Source organism: Schistocerca cancellata, chromosome 6, assembly GCF_023864275.1.
Source record: "Schistocerca cancellata isolate TAMUIC-IGC-003103 chromosome 6, iqSchCanc2.1, whole genome shotgun sequence".
Lineage (NCBI taxonomy): Eukaryota > Metazoa > Arthropoda > Insecta > Orthoptera > Acrididae > Schistocerca > Schistocerca cancellata.
In genome coordinates this window covers 256,862,150-256,877,154 of record NC_064631.1, presented here as the reverse complement: position 1 = coordinate 256,877,154, position 15,005 = coordinate 256,862,150, and positions in this window count along the sequence as shown.

Sequence of the window (15,005 nt, the reverse complement as noted above, 5' to 3'; positions counted from 1 at the left end):
CTGAATAATGATAGCGAACTTTAATATATGAAGGGAGTTCCTTGGAATCATATTCATAATAGGAATAAGTTCAGCTATGGAAATTTTTATTAGCATGTGGAGTCTTCGAAATTAAGTAAATGGGTGACTATTTCCATCCACAAATTTTTATATAGAACGAGAAGTTTACCCACCAAAATTTGATTTATAACGTTGTGTAGGCGCGTTCCACATTGCGTTAACGGCATATGCATAGACTACCTTAATTATGTGGCTGTAACAGGGGTTTGCAGCGAAATAATATCAGGTTATCCATGACCACCTCGGTAGCTCATACGGGATTTTTATGTCGGACCCGACTTTTAGTCCGTACAGCACTACGATCGCTGCCATGTCCACCATAGTTTGAACCATCTACAACGAGTGTCATATGTCAACATGTATTTGCCCCTAGACGTGTACATGTTGCCCAGATCTTCCCGATGCCGTTGCTCCTTGTTCGCAAATTTCAGTCGGACTTCGGATATTGTGTGTCACCAGGAGACCTTTTCAAGGTCCTCTCCAACACTCTACTACTCCCCCTAAAAAAGGCGGCCTCATACTCAGCATGCGAGCATGATCCACCCCGCTCTTTGTGCATCTTCTGCTGCAGCACTGGCGGGGGTCCTCCGCGTCTTTAACACGCAGGCTCTTGGACATACTCCGACTAGCTTCTCTCCAATCACTGATCGATGTATCACATATCTCCCACTCATTGTACCATATCGTAATTTAATTCATCGAGGTGAGTTAGCTTCGAATCCTGCCTCAGGCATGGATGTGTGTAATGTCCTTTGGTTAGTTAGGTTTAAGTAGTTCTAAGTCTAGGGGACTGATGACCTCAGATCCTAAGTCCCATAGTGCTCAGAGCCATTTGAACCAATTTTTCCATTTTTTGAGTTACCTTCGGAATCATCTCCTGGTCAACCACACTCCCCGTACGAATGACTTTTATCCTTTGTTTACATCGTTCACCCTTCCCAACGCCATGAGGGTACAACACCCAGAGGTTAACTGGCGGACTGCACTCTGATTCATCACTGTCAAGGATAAATTCCCCACCAATCGTCGACTGCTTACTTCGCCACTTTGCTCTGACTGTCAACACGATGACACTGACAAGCATTGTCTTACGTGCCCCCTGAAACGGGATGTTGTGATCTTCATTCAGCACATCGCAGGCTGTTACCACCACGCCCCGCCAACGACGGCTACCACGGACCTCCTGCTGTTGCCCCATACTTCACACCACCCTCATGCGAAACACCATGCCTTCATCTGGTTTAGAGGACAGGCTTTAGAATAACTCTTTCACAACGGTCCGATACGGCCCTCAACTTCTGGAATCGGGTTGCGATCACGCACAGAACGCTCACCTTCGCAGGATATCCCTATATTGTCCTTCTTGACCCTTCCCCCACAGTTTGGGTTTTCCCCAACTCCCCAATTTATGACGCCCCCATGACCATCTTCTGCGATAATGTGCATCGACACGTACAGGCCAACGAATGAATATAATACAAACAAAAAGATCTCTGTTTCATGGTTATTGTGATCTCCTATCCATCATTCTTATCGCCCTTGAGGAGTGGCGCTCGAATGATTGCCCCTTTTAGTTATCTTTGTTTCCTTATGTGGATGGGTAGGTGGGGGGGAGAGGGATCATGGCAATCCTGAAGAGGGATCAATTTCTTTACGTTGGTGGGGTCACAAGTGACAATGTCCTGTAGGGTTAATCCTGCTTTTTTTGTTTTCTTTTACTGGTTACTCTTAATAAACAAAACAAACAAAAAAGTGGCCAGTGTGGGAGGCTTCTATGTGGCAGGCCCAAGTATGGTTCCCAGTTTGGTAGGATATTTTATCTACTCGGAGACTGGGTGTTGTCCTCATCGTTATTTCTTCATCATTGACGCGCGAGTCGCCAACTATAAAGACTTGCGCTAGGTGGCCAAACAATCCCAGATAGGATCCCCCGGGCAAAAATGCCATATGATCATTTCATTTCAGCTTATACTTCAATAGCAGTTCTCCTGCTGGTCTCTAATAGAGGAATACGTTTCACTGATAAGTTACGGATCTATTTCCAATTGAAAGAATTCAAGCACACTACTTAGACTGAAAATGGTCCCACTGTTATAGACGATTCATCCGTATGTAGATACACTATCAAATATGCTCAGTTTGGAGAAACACTGGCAGAGATATTCTGAAACACAAATATGAAGATATCAATCGATTGGTTGATTGATTTGGGGAGGGGACCAAACAGAGAGGGAATCGATCCCATCGGATTAGGGAAGGATAAGGAAGGAAGTCGGTCGTACCCTTTCAAAGGAACCATCCCGGAATTTACCCCAATCGATTTAGGGAAAACACGGAAAACCTAAATCAGGATGGTCGGACGCGGGTTTGAACCGTCGTCCTCTCGAATGCGAGTCCAGCGTGCTAGCCGATGTACCAGCTCGCTCGGTGAAGATAGCACTCACACTATCTAAACATATCATTGCGGAGGCAGTACAGCAATGTACTTCACATCCTTAAGTTGAAGGGAAGCTAGAAAGGAAAGTTGAAAAGGTTTTAACGTCGCGACGACGGCCACGTCATTAGAGATGCAAGTTAAGCTCGACATAAGCAAGTATGAGGAGGATATCGGCAGTGTCCTATTCAAAGGAACTATCTTCCGTTTCTCCTTAAACATTTTAAGGAAACCACAAGAAACCTAAAGCAGGACCATGATTTCAGTGCCAGTCATCCCGATTCTGGGCTCGGCGTCTAACAACATCACCCTCTAGGAAACATTATTTAGCTACACGCGCAATGTTTAACGTCTGATAGTTCCGGTCACCTCTACTTCACGCGGATTAGGACACTACACATATCGAGAGGCGGACACTCAAGTATAAAAAGAGTCTGGGACTATGGTGTTGTCAGTTCAGAAGTAGTAATACTAGAATAGGTCGATCAGAAGAGCTCGGAACTTCGAACATTGACTTCTGAGGAACAATTTCATCAGCGACATTTTCACACTGCTAAAGCTTCTCATGTCGACTTTTGGTGATGAGACTGCAAAGTGGAAATGCGAAAGAATAACCACCGATAAACCATGATCAGGCAGAGCTCATTTACTGACGGACATTGGTTGTAAAAATAGCATGAAATCAATGGAATGAATCACTTGTGAGTTCCAAAGCGCTTCCAGCAGTCTAGATTGCGCAATGACTATGAGTAATGAGTTGACCGAAAGGCGCACAGTGGTCGACCACTCCCTGATAAGCCAGACGTTTCTGTAACGAACGCTAAGCGATGCTTGATATGGTGTAAAGAGCGGCGTCACTGCACAGCGGATGACTGGAAACGAGTGATCTGGACATGAAACATCCTATACCTTATGACAATCTGATGGTAGGGTTTTGGTTTGGCAAATTCCTAGAGAATTTTACCTGCGGTACCATTAGTGAAATAGAAATTCTTATTACGATACAGGGGTGTTTTTCGTATTTAGTGTGTGACCCCGTGACCTCCTATCTCCTTCTTTCTCTCTCTTGCTCCGTCGTCGTTGTTTTCTTCTTTTCTCCTCGGCTGTCCAAACCCTTCTCCCTTCGTCGTACCGCGACTATATCTCATGGTTTTCGACAAAAGGGAGGGAGAAGGGGGCACATATGTGATTGATCACGATGACGTAGTGCTATATGTGAGTGTCACCCTTTTCTCCGCTTTGGGAAGATTGATGACTAAAACTAAAACATTTCTATAAAAGTGCTCTCTTTTTCAAAAGGTGAAAATTGTAGTGTAGACTATAATGTTTATCGATCTACTAAGTTGAAGGATAACGACACAGTTTATAAAGTTCCAACTTCGAATGAAGTTTATTGATCCCAAAGAGCTGAAACAAACCTCATCCGTTCCAAATGTCATTCACAGTGAGAGTAGTTAGTTTTCTGGTGTGTCTCTAGTGGTCACCAATGATTGAAATGATCGTTCCGGTAATTCCATTACAATCTGTTTATTGGTTGCTAACCAACGTATCAATTAATCGACTGTTCCGTGATTAATATACGTCGTATTCAAACAGTAAATATGTGTCGTATTCAAATATTAAATCAAACCCCATTTACTGTAAGCACCAAGAACGATCACTATAACCTCCAATAATTCTTTAATAATTAGTACCAAGTTAATGTCAAGAAATTAAGGGGAGTATCAATTAATCCTTCACGCGAGTATAACGCTTGAAATCCTACCACGTATCTCAGATTTCGCGCCGTTATTTTAAAGTACGCCCGCGATCTGTTAATAATAAAGTTTGGTCGTGGCTCTCTAGAATGTTTTCCAAACCAACTCCGGATTATGGATTATCAGTTTTAGGTCAATTCTTTAAAATTAAAGAGGACCCGCACTCAATTACAACTTGTCCGCGCACTTGAGTAACTCAGAAGTTTTTATCTTTTCCAAAGAAAAACAAATCACTCATAACGCTGCATTGTGATCTGCTATGTCAAAAAAAAAAAAACTCATTACCTATTGATTCTTATACGGTGTTAATCACTCAGCAAAGTTTGCACTACAAAAAAATCTCGACTTGAGATGATGTCACGCGTTACTACCTGTTTTGACTCTCCTACTCTCACGTGACACAAAGTATATCTGGACATCCCGACCAGATTATTGCTTAACGATTTCGTGGGCTACTCGGACGATTACCCATGTAATGCTACAGCCCTTTTATTGCGCTTACGAAAACGTTAAATGAGGAAGGATACGAACCCATCTTACAGCATTGTGTGCTATGTGCAACAGATGAAAACAAATAATTGCATCAGAATGACATAGCAGCCTCTCACTGAGCGGCCTCTGCGAGGCAAAGGTTTGTTGGCAACAAAATTCATGAAATGGACTGACCCGCCCAGAGTCCCGACTTGAACTCAGTGAACGTCTCCGATACGCGGTAGGAGGTCGGCTTCGCTCCAGACCACAGCGTGCAGTATCATTGCCTCCTCTGTTGCGGCTGATAATAGAAGCAAGACCGAAGAAAAATCAAGAGACGTTCACACGAGCGTTCGAAAATGTCCAATAGTGCAACATGTTCGAAATCCTGAGAAAAACAGGGGTAAGCTATAGAGAAGAGACGAGTTATGTAAGATGGAGCAGTAAGACTGAAAGACCAAGAACGAAGCGTTGTGTTGAAAAAGGTGTAAGACAGGAATTTAGTGTTTCTTGCTAACTTTTCAATCTGTACATCGAAGAAGGAATGACAGAAATAAAAGAAAGCCTCAAGAGTGAGATTAAAATTCAGGGTCATAGGATATCAGCGACAAGATTCGCTGATGACATTCCTATTCTCAGTGAACTGGTGAAAATTCACAAACGTCTTGAATGGAATGAACAGTCTAGTGAGTGCAAAATATTAACTGCGAGTAAATCGAAGAAAGACGAAAGTAATGAGAAGCAGCAGCAACGAGAGCAGAGAGATGTTAATGTTAGTGTGTGTGAAATCTTACGGGACTTAACTGCTAAGGTCATCAGTCCCTAAGCTTACACACTACTTAACCTAAATTATCCTAAGGACAAACACACACACCCATGCCCGAGGGAGGACTCGAACCTTCGCCGGGGGAGCCGAGAGAGGCAGCAAAATAACCCTTGATGGAAGAAGCAAGGAGAACGTAAAAAGCAGACTAGCACTGGAAAATAGCACATTCCTCGCCAAGAAAAGTCTACTCGTATCAAATATAGACCTTAATTTGAAGACCGATACGGTCGCAGGTTCGAATACTGCTTCGGGCATGGATGTGTGTGATGTCCTAATGTTAGTTAGGTTTAATTAGTTCTAAGTTCTAGGGGACTGATGACCTCAGAAATTAAGTCCCATAGTGCTCAGCTCCATTTGAACCATTTTGAACCTTAATTGGAAGAAGAAATTTTGATAGTGTACGTTTCAGGCCCAGCATTGTATGGTAGTGAAACACGGGCTTTGGGAAACTGGAACAGAAGAGAATCGATGCATTTGTAATGTGGTGCTACAGAATAATTTTGAAAATTAGGTGGACTGATAAGGTACGAAATGAAGAGATACCCTGCAGAATCGCGAGGAAGGGACGGTACGGAAAACACTGACATGAAGAAGGGACAGAATGATAGGACATCTGTTACGAAATCAGGATTAACTTCCGTAGTACTAGAGGAAGCTGCAGAAGGTAGAAGCTGCTACCCTGAGATGAAGAAGTTGGCACAGAAAAAGAATTCGTGACGTGCCGCATCAAACCGTTCACAAGAATGATGACTTAAAATAAATAAAAATAACGATCCCAAATAATATCCCCGTAGTCCATAAATGTCATGTTGTCCTCAACAACCACAACAGACACACTGTAAGCCAAGCAAATGTCACCGTAAGCATAATACCGCCCCCACCGTGCAGCCTCCATATTGGGGCACATGTTACCACCAGCCATTCCCCTGGATGACGGTGCATCCGGTCACGACCATCGATCTTGCTGAACAAGAAACGTGATCAACCGACTAAAGGACACGTTTCCATTGTTCCACGCTCTTCTGCCCAGTGACGATGTCTTTCAGCGAACACCGAAACACGTGAAGATCGTGTGCTGAGGAGCAATACTGTCAACAACGTGTAGTGGCGTGCGTGATCCTAAACAATTGTGCATTCTTCAGCACTGTACTCAGTTATCAGATCTGCCGCAAATCGCCACACATCCTGCTTTAAAGCGGAAGCAAGCCTCCAAAAATGGTTCAAATGGCTCTGAGCACTATGGGACTTAACATCTTAGGTCATCAGTCCCCTAGAACTTAGAACTACTTAAGCCTAACTAACCTAAGGACATCACACACAACCACGCCCGAGGCAGGATTCGAACCTGCGACCGTAGCAGTCCCGCGGTTCCGGACTGCAGCGCCTAGAACCGCACGGCCACCGCGGCCGGCAAGCAAGCCTCCGATCTGTATATTGTCTGATGAGGCACTGACGCCATATATCTTGTCGCCTACTCGTGCTTTAACCGTTCATCGACCAGTGACGGACAAATATGGGTGGCGCGCAGGCACCCGCCTTTGCGGGGCTGTCTTCATTGCCACCGGTGACGCTCCCGCCAGTCAGCCCGCACGCTATTCTCTCGTTTCTTTCGTCAGTCGACTCGACTGAATCGAGTTATCTAGTAGTTGTACTTTCCTATGTAGCACGCGCGTCCGCGTCATCGTATTTTACACGTTTCTGTTTGGCATATGGATAGCTAACATCTATCTACGAGAAAAGTCGCAGCCATTCTAGTGCTCTCGATACGTTATTCTGCCTGGTATTTGTTCGAAACATGTCGCGAATATTTTACTGTTTTCTTGTACAGAGAACCTTCGATACGTAGCATTATACATGCGGACTATTCGCCGAATAGGAAGTTAGTTTAAACTCAGAAGCAAAAATATTAAGACTGAAGAATGAATAAGTAGGAAGTCCTAGTTGCAGAAAGTGCAGGTGTGAAGATTAGTCAAGAGTGAGAGTGATCAATTGCCCGGAAGAACAGGCGCATAGAATTCATCATTTAAGGAAGAGATCCACAACTGTAACTTTTTTATATGATAAGATGGCATTATCTTGTATATGTGTATGACTAGTTTAAATAAAACATTCTTAAACATTGCATGTGACTTGATTATTTCTTATTACGGCAAAAGTAAAGGTACCTCAAGGTATCTTTAGCGTCCCCACCTTGAGGTTTTTCTGTATCCGCCACTGCCTTCGACTAGTTGCGACAGATTATCACGGCGGTGGCGCGCGAATAGCAGAGGAGAGTAGTCGTTTCTTAAGTTCTAGTTTCCCGACGCCGGTACAAACTCGCTTGTGCCAGTGAATTTCCCCACTTGTGTCCCATTCGTCTCTACTCCGCTTACGGCGTCGCTGCCCATAACGCCACCAGGCAGCATTCATTTTCGCCGTGGGCGGTGGTCATCGTGTCAGGTCAGCGTAAATACTCTAGTATCAGACACAGGCCTTAAGCACAGGAAGAGATTTGTGAGAATGTACGTGTGGCGCACAGGCGCACGGCGTTAAGTTTGAAAGTTGATCATGGACTTTGGAAAATCTGGAAAAGGAGAGAAACTAAGCGTTTGTAAAATGGTGTTAACTGAAGGAAAGCCGAAAACTAAGTGCACTGAACTGAAAAGAGAAACGGGGAGATTCAATGCAGAAAGAAGGGCAGCTTCGGTCGTAAATTTATATAATCTTTTTACTGCAGATCGATTTCAAGTACCTTGTAGCTGTTTCACTATAATTATATCCGAGTCATCATAAATAAAATCGCACATGGTACCACGTTGCCTTTGTAGATAACAGTTAAACTGAGCTTGCTGCTTGCATTTCCATGCAAATAACCTGGATATGGACGTCAATAGTAACTAGCGCCCTCTTTATTGATGTAATATGTATACTAAATAAAAAAACTAAAAAATAAAATTTAGTAAATTTACCTAATGAAACGGAATCCTAAACAGTAAAGTACATTCAGTAATTCACTGAATTAACAGCAAGTCATCATGACTTGCACATAATTGCATTAAAATAGCTACACATTACCTGAAATCGATCTGCAATAAACAGATTAAAATGTTACCGCCTTTGCTGCCCTTCCTCCTATCATGGATCTTATTAATACGGCCGTGGAGCACGCTGCTCTGCTTTGGAACAAACCTGAAGAAATGAGAAGAGTTTCTTCTCTCAGTCGGCAAGGTAAAGCATAACTTTACAACAATGGCTAGAAGAACGGAAAAGATGTTAGGGCATAAGGGTTTCCTTTGTACAAGAGGGAGCCTTACAGAGACAACATGTAGGGCAAGAGTCTGGAATAAGTCTAACAAAATAATTTGGATATTTGGCTTAAATGCTAGTCTGAGATGAAAAGGATGGCACGGGAAGCGAACTCGTACCTTGCCGCACCAAACCAGCCAGAAGAAGACCAGAAAAACTCACAGTTGGTTCCTGTGGTATAACAACTGTATTAGAAACGTGCAAGTTCTTGAGTGTAGTTTAACATTCACTAAATTTTCGGGCTCGTTGGTTCCTATTTCCCATTATTATCATTCTCCTAATTCGTACCCCGCATGACGCTCATCATTTTACACAATTGTCACAGTATCATAGTAACTTCAGCAGCACACCTTATTATTTTCTGATTCTTCTCCAGTTCTAATCAGCCCCGTATTCCTCGCCACAAGTCGTAACACTTTCTACCTTCCTCTGACCCCTTGCCTGAAACACTTATAGTGTGTACGTTACCCGCACACGTAATTTGTCTTATGTCTATGTACTATGGAATCTTATTGCTACCGACTTCTTCTACTTTAGACGTACATGCACTATCCGTGTGTCCTCCATTTTCTTAATTCTGATGAACCATCGAAAACATACGGTACTTCTTCGTTAGAATGAGCCCACTGCTGTTCTGGACATTCAGGGAACGTTTGCTGTTAAACAGTAGCCATAAAGGTATCAGCATATCCAATGTCGGTTTGTATCAGAACATTCTGCGCGTTATTAAACACATAATCTCTTATTTCCGCCACATCAATCTCTCCTTCTTACAAACAGTAAATTTCGCGTTTTTCTTTACTAATCTGTTATGATTCTGTTGTTCGTCCTTGTCTATAATTCTTTAATCCTACCTCCTTAACAATATGTTTCACATATTATAACCTGTCATAGCAATTTTAACTTTCATTCATTCTGCTACTCCACGCTTAGTTATCCTTGAATGTCAAAGGAAATGTTACATCCTTCGATCTGATTATATGTCAAACGCATCATTGAGTCACGTCATATGTCAAAAATATCTGTATTCTTCTTCTCCAGTGACAGATAGGCTTAGTTTCATTTGTGGACGAAGTTATACTGCAGCTGTACATCTAAAAAGACAAAACACTAATCACGCCCTTAAAAGGGGACACTGGTCTCTTCGGAGCACTGTAGGCCAGGCGGGCATGTGCCCCTGCCCCGAAGATTTGCCATGGCAAAAGCAGTTTGTGTGTGACATTCCGTTGTCAGGAAACAGCGCAATAAGGCGGGTCGACTAGATACGTTCCAATTCCGGACAGGATAGCATTCGTCATAACAGTACGGAGGAAGGGAATGTTAATAAAGTATTAGTTAGCTGTAGGGACGTCTATGGAAAGGCCGAGGATCTAGTCTCGCTTATAGACTGTAAGAATACCCTCATAATACTACGGCTGAAATCAAATGGTAACTGCAAAGAAATTTTTAACTCCGGTTGGAACGTATATCGGAAAAACATGTTGAATTCCGGTAGTGCAGACGCGTTTATAACCATTAAAAATACGACAATATCTAATGAGTTTAATACAAATTCCGAATGCGAAATAATTTGGGTGAAGTGTTAAACGAGGACCAAACACGGCATCAGATGCTTTTATAGACCCCATGGCTCAGCAGCATAGTTGCGGAATATTTGAAAGGAAAGTTGGAGAACACTTCGCGTAAACTTTCTGGTCATACTGCAGTATTGGGGGGAGATTTCAACTAGCTATAGAAGGGGACGAAAGTGATTAGGGCAGGCATTAGGGATAGGTAATCGTGATAAATTGTTCTAACTGCCTTATCTGAACAACAGTTAATCAGAGAACCGGGTAGTGAAGGTAAGATCTGCTGGTGATAGAACAGAACTTTCTAACTCAACGTAGAACAGGGAATCAGTGATTATGAGGCCAATGCAGCATCGCTAAATACGGCTGTATACAGGAGTACAAATAAATGTAGGAAGACCTTTTTGTTTAGCAAGACAGACAAGAAACAGGTCCAAGGTCACTTAAGCAGTCAGCATGAAAATTGCGTCAACAGTAATAACGAAGTTGAATAATGGACAAAGTTCACCAGTATTGCACAATACACTGTAGACAGGTACGTGCCGAGCAAAGTTTTGAGGGTTGGAAATAATCACCGCGTGTCGACAAACGTGTTATAAGGCTGCTACGAAACAAAAGAGACCTTCATTGCAAATTTCAGCGACATTAGAGCCTCACAGACAAACAAAAACTGAAAGAAGCTCAAATCAACGCAAAGAGAGCCGTGCTTGAAGCGTTCAACGAATTCGAATGTAAAATTCTGTCTACCGGACTTGAAGTTTTGGTATTGAGTTAGTAAACTGACCGAAGCCGTTTATCCAGATAATCTATGATAATAATGGCATTAAAACGGAGACTGGCACAGAAAAGGCCGAAATACTAAACAATCTTTTCCCAAAACTGTTTCAGAGAGGTAGGTCGTACTGTAGTGCCTCAATAGTCGCACGAACGGAAAAATGGCTGACATCGAAATAAGTGACCATGAGATAGAAAGGCAACTGAAATCACTCAACAGAGGAAAGGCAACTGGACGTGATGGGATACCAATACAATTGGCTAGGCTATTCGGAAACTAAGGCCCGACAGATCGCAAAATGGAAACAACTGTGAAAATCCGATGAGGCTTTGCACAAATGTCTTGGGTCGACCTCGTCGCGTCGTTCTTTCCACTTCTACATACACGTAAAGCTGCCTAGAACAATACCGTCTCCGCAAAGTATGGGTGCCTGCTGTGAGGTTTCGCCTAATTTCATGCAACCCTGGATAACGCACCTGTCCTGCACTTCCTTCTTCATGACAATTCACGGCTGCAAACTGCAGAACCAATGAGGATGCCCCTGGAGCGTTCTTGATAGGAAGTGTTTGATCACCTACCATACAGCCCGGACATGGCTTCCTCTGGCATTCATGTCGGCTCACGTGAAACGCTGGCTATGAAGACAACATTTTGGCACAGGCAATGAACTGCAGACCAGTGTAGAGAAGTGGCAGAAGCACAAGTAGCTACCTTCCATGACGAGGGTAGTGGAAAGTTTGTACAACGTTACGACAGATGTCTACTTCGGAGCAGTGACTATGTAGAGAACATAAAAAAGTTTTTGATTTTCAATATTTGTTCATTTCGTGACTGATCGGACTTTAGGCCACGTACATAGAGTACACGAAAGAACATTCCCCTCTTTCAGCAGCAGTGTGCCGTAGGGCAATTGACCCTAAACATAAACAAATGTGTCGTATTGTGTATACATAGACAGAAATATCCATTATTATACGATTGCATGATTGTTACTTGAAGTAGTTGTATCAATCAAATATCTAGGAGTATTCGTATGGATCGATTTAAAATAGAACGACGACGTAAAACTAGTCGCAGGAAAGACAGATGCGAGACTGAGATTCACTTGAAGAATCCTCAGGAAATATAGTTAGTCAATGAAGGAGGTAGCCTACAAAATCGTTACTCGTCCAGTGCTTGAATGTTGCTAGTCAGCATGGCGCCCATACCAGATGGCATTGACAGAGGAAATAGAGAAGATCCAAAGAAGAACAACGCGTTTCATTACAGAATCATTTAGTAAGCACCATAGCATCACTGAGGAGATCAACGAGCTCCAGTGTCAGAAGCTAAAAGAGAGGCGTTCTGCATCAAGGTGTGACTTAGTGTCAAAGGTCCGAGAGTGTACGTTTCTATAAGTGTCAACAAACCTACTGCTTCCTCCTACGTACATCTCGCAAAAAGACCACGAAGATAAAATTAGACATTTTAGTGCTCACGGTGGCCTACCGGAAATCATTCGTCCCACGAATCATTCTTGCCTGGAACAGCAGAGAGAGTACGTGATAGTGGTACAAAAAATATCCTCCCCCATACACTGCAAGGTGGCTTGCGGAGTGTGCATTTAGACAGAACAGAGAATGGGTTATCATGTTTGAGCGAGCCCCTGACCACGCCGTGAATGAAGTTATCCGTTTTACTGGTGTCAGACATGTCGACAAGGAATAATGTATCTCTCGCAGCACGTAACTCGGCATAAGGACAGTGGTCTTAATAAGATCATAAACGACAGGAACTGCTGAGAAAAGCCACGCCTTCACAATGAGAAACCGTTTCAATCTCGTCACTAATTGCTGCTGTTAATAAATGCAGGTTTGTCCTGTATAATTATCGAACAATGTCAAGGGATTCTGCAAAGGACACTGCCCGCAGCAGAATTTAAAGCTGCACTTATTCAATGGGCCGAATACCACAGTCCATATGAACAGAACAGCATATAATTGGAGGCGTGTATTGTGATCCATCGAGTCCTGATTTTGCATCCTTTTAAATCATTTGTGTTGAGTGACCCGGCTGCCCAATGAGGAGTTTAACCTGCAATGTGCAGAGGACGTGGTTCAAGCCAAACGTCTATCTGTGATGTTTTTGGGCCGTTTTTCATGTCAGTACTTCAACCCCACACATTCAGGTTGCCGTGCGCATGAAACGTGATGTTTATTTCAACATTGTCGTGCGTCAAGAGATGTTCTTTCTTCTTGCACTGAAGGATGTAGAAATAAGTGACCATGAGATAGAAAGGCAACTTAAATCACTCACAGAGGAAAGGTCATTGGACCTAATGGAATAGCAATACGATCCTACGACTGCTATTGGGAAACTATGGTCCGAAAGGTTGCGATGAAAATGCTGTAGACTCTTTCGTATATCAAGTTGGTAACAGTCGTGTTGGCAGGGTTGCATACGTACATTCCTGGTTTGGTGGACATTCTGGCACCCTATCGCTTCACGAATCTTAATCCTATACAAAATATTTAGGACCACTTGGAACAGCAGGTGTATGGTAACAACACTGGGCAACACAACTAAAGGGTCACTTTTTCGAAACCCCGTATTTGTCTCCCATTGTGACGCAGAAGTTTGAAATGTGGCTCAAAAGTGCTTACAACGTTCCTGTATAATGGTGCATATGCGTGGCTCTCTGCGACGTCACCCTCGCTCTGAGCAGTGCTTCAAACAGCAAGGTGTCGACACATGCGAAAAGGCTAGCACTCATGAGTTCATGTAATGTTTAATGTGGGTATATAGTGTCACATTGGCACAAGATTTAACAACATATCTGCCCAATGCCACAGTTGGGGTATCACCTGATGGAAAGGTTGCCATACTCCCTTTTACACAGTTCTCACCCATTCGCTTGAGACTTCTACAACGACAGTCAGGACTGCGACGCCCAGCATTAAACTCACGCAGTTTTATTATGGATATCGAGTAAAACATTTCAGACACATTGCGCCTCAGAATCCACACGAACGAATGGAGCATAAAGGGCATCAATGAAGCCAACCCTTCCCTTGGGTAGTTTATTCCCACAACATTTCGCAGATGAAAACGACAACTGGTATAGCGATTAGCAACAAGGTGACATTCTTGACAACTTTCGACACCACTGATAACCCCCACACGATCCAACCCTGCTCTACTGGCATCGCTGGGCTTCATTTCCACTGAACGTGACCTCTTGCCCTTAAACCCCAGTTCTTGCTCTGATATATTAGGAACCTTTCAAACCTGTAGACGACATTTGAACTCGATGCGAAACAGCAAAGAGTGTGCATGCTTTTTCAGCCCTCCTCCTTCACACCCACGTAAGTAAAACGGTACAGGGTTCCTCTAAGACTTCCCAGTTCAGCAACACCCTCTTTCCCACCCGCACACCTTTGTTGTACCTGCACAATGGCCTCGATTCCCATTCAACACAGTGGCCTTCCGCTGCTGCGATAGCGCCTGACGGCAGGCAACCCCTTCGACACTCCATTGATTCCACATGCCTGCACACCAATTATGCCATCTTGTGAGGCCTTTTTGCGTTGATTCTTCCTGAAATATTTTCCGCTCATAATAAAACGGCGCGATTTCAATGCTGGGCTTTGCGGTTCTGACCGTCATCACAGAGACGTCAAAAGAAGGGTGAAATATCGGTAAGAGAGGATGAGGTGGCCTTCCCATTCCATGAAACGTCCACGGTGTCACTGGGCAGAATTATGGCGATTTCTGGTGCCAGTACGACATTATTAGTGCACATTACGCCTCACATGAACTTCTGAACTTTGGCCTTCTTTTTGCATCTGTT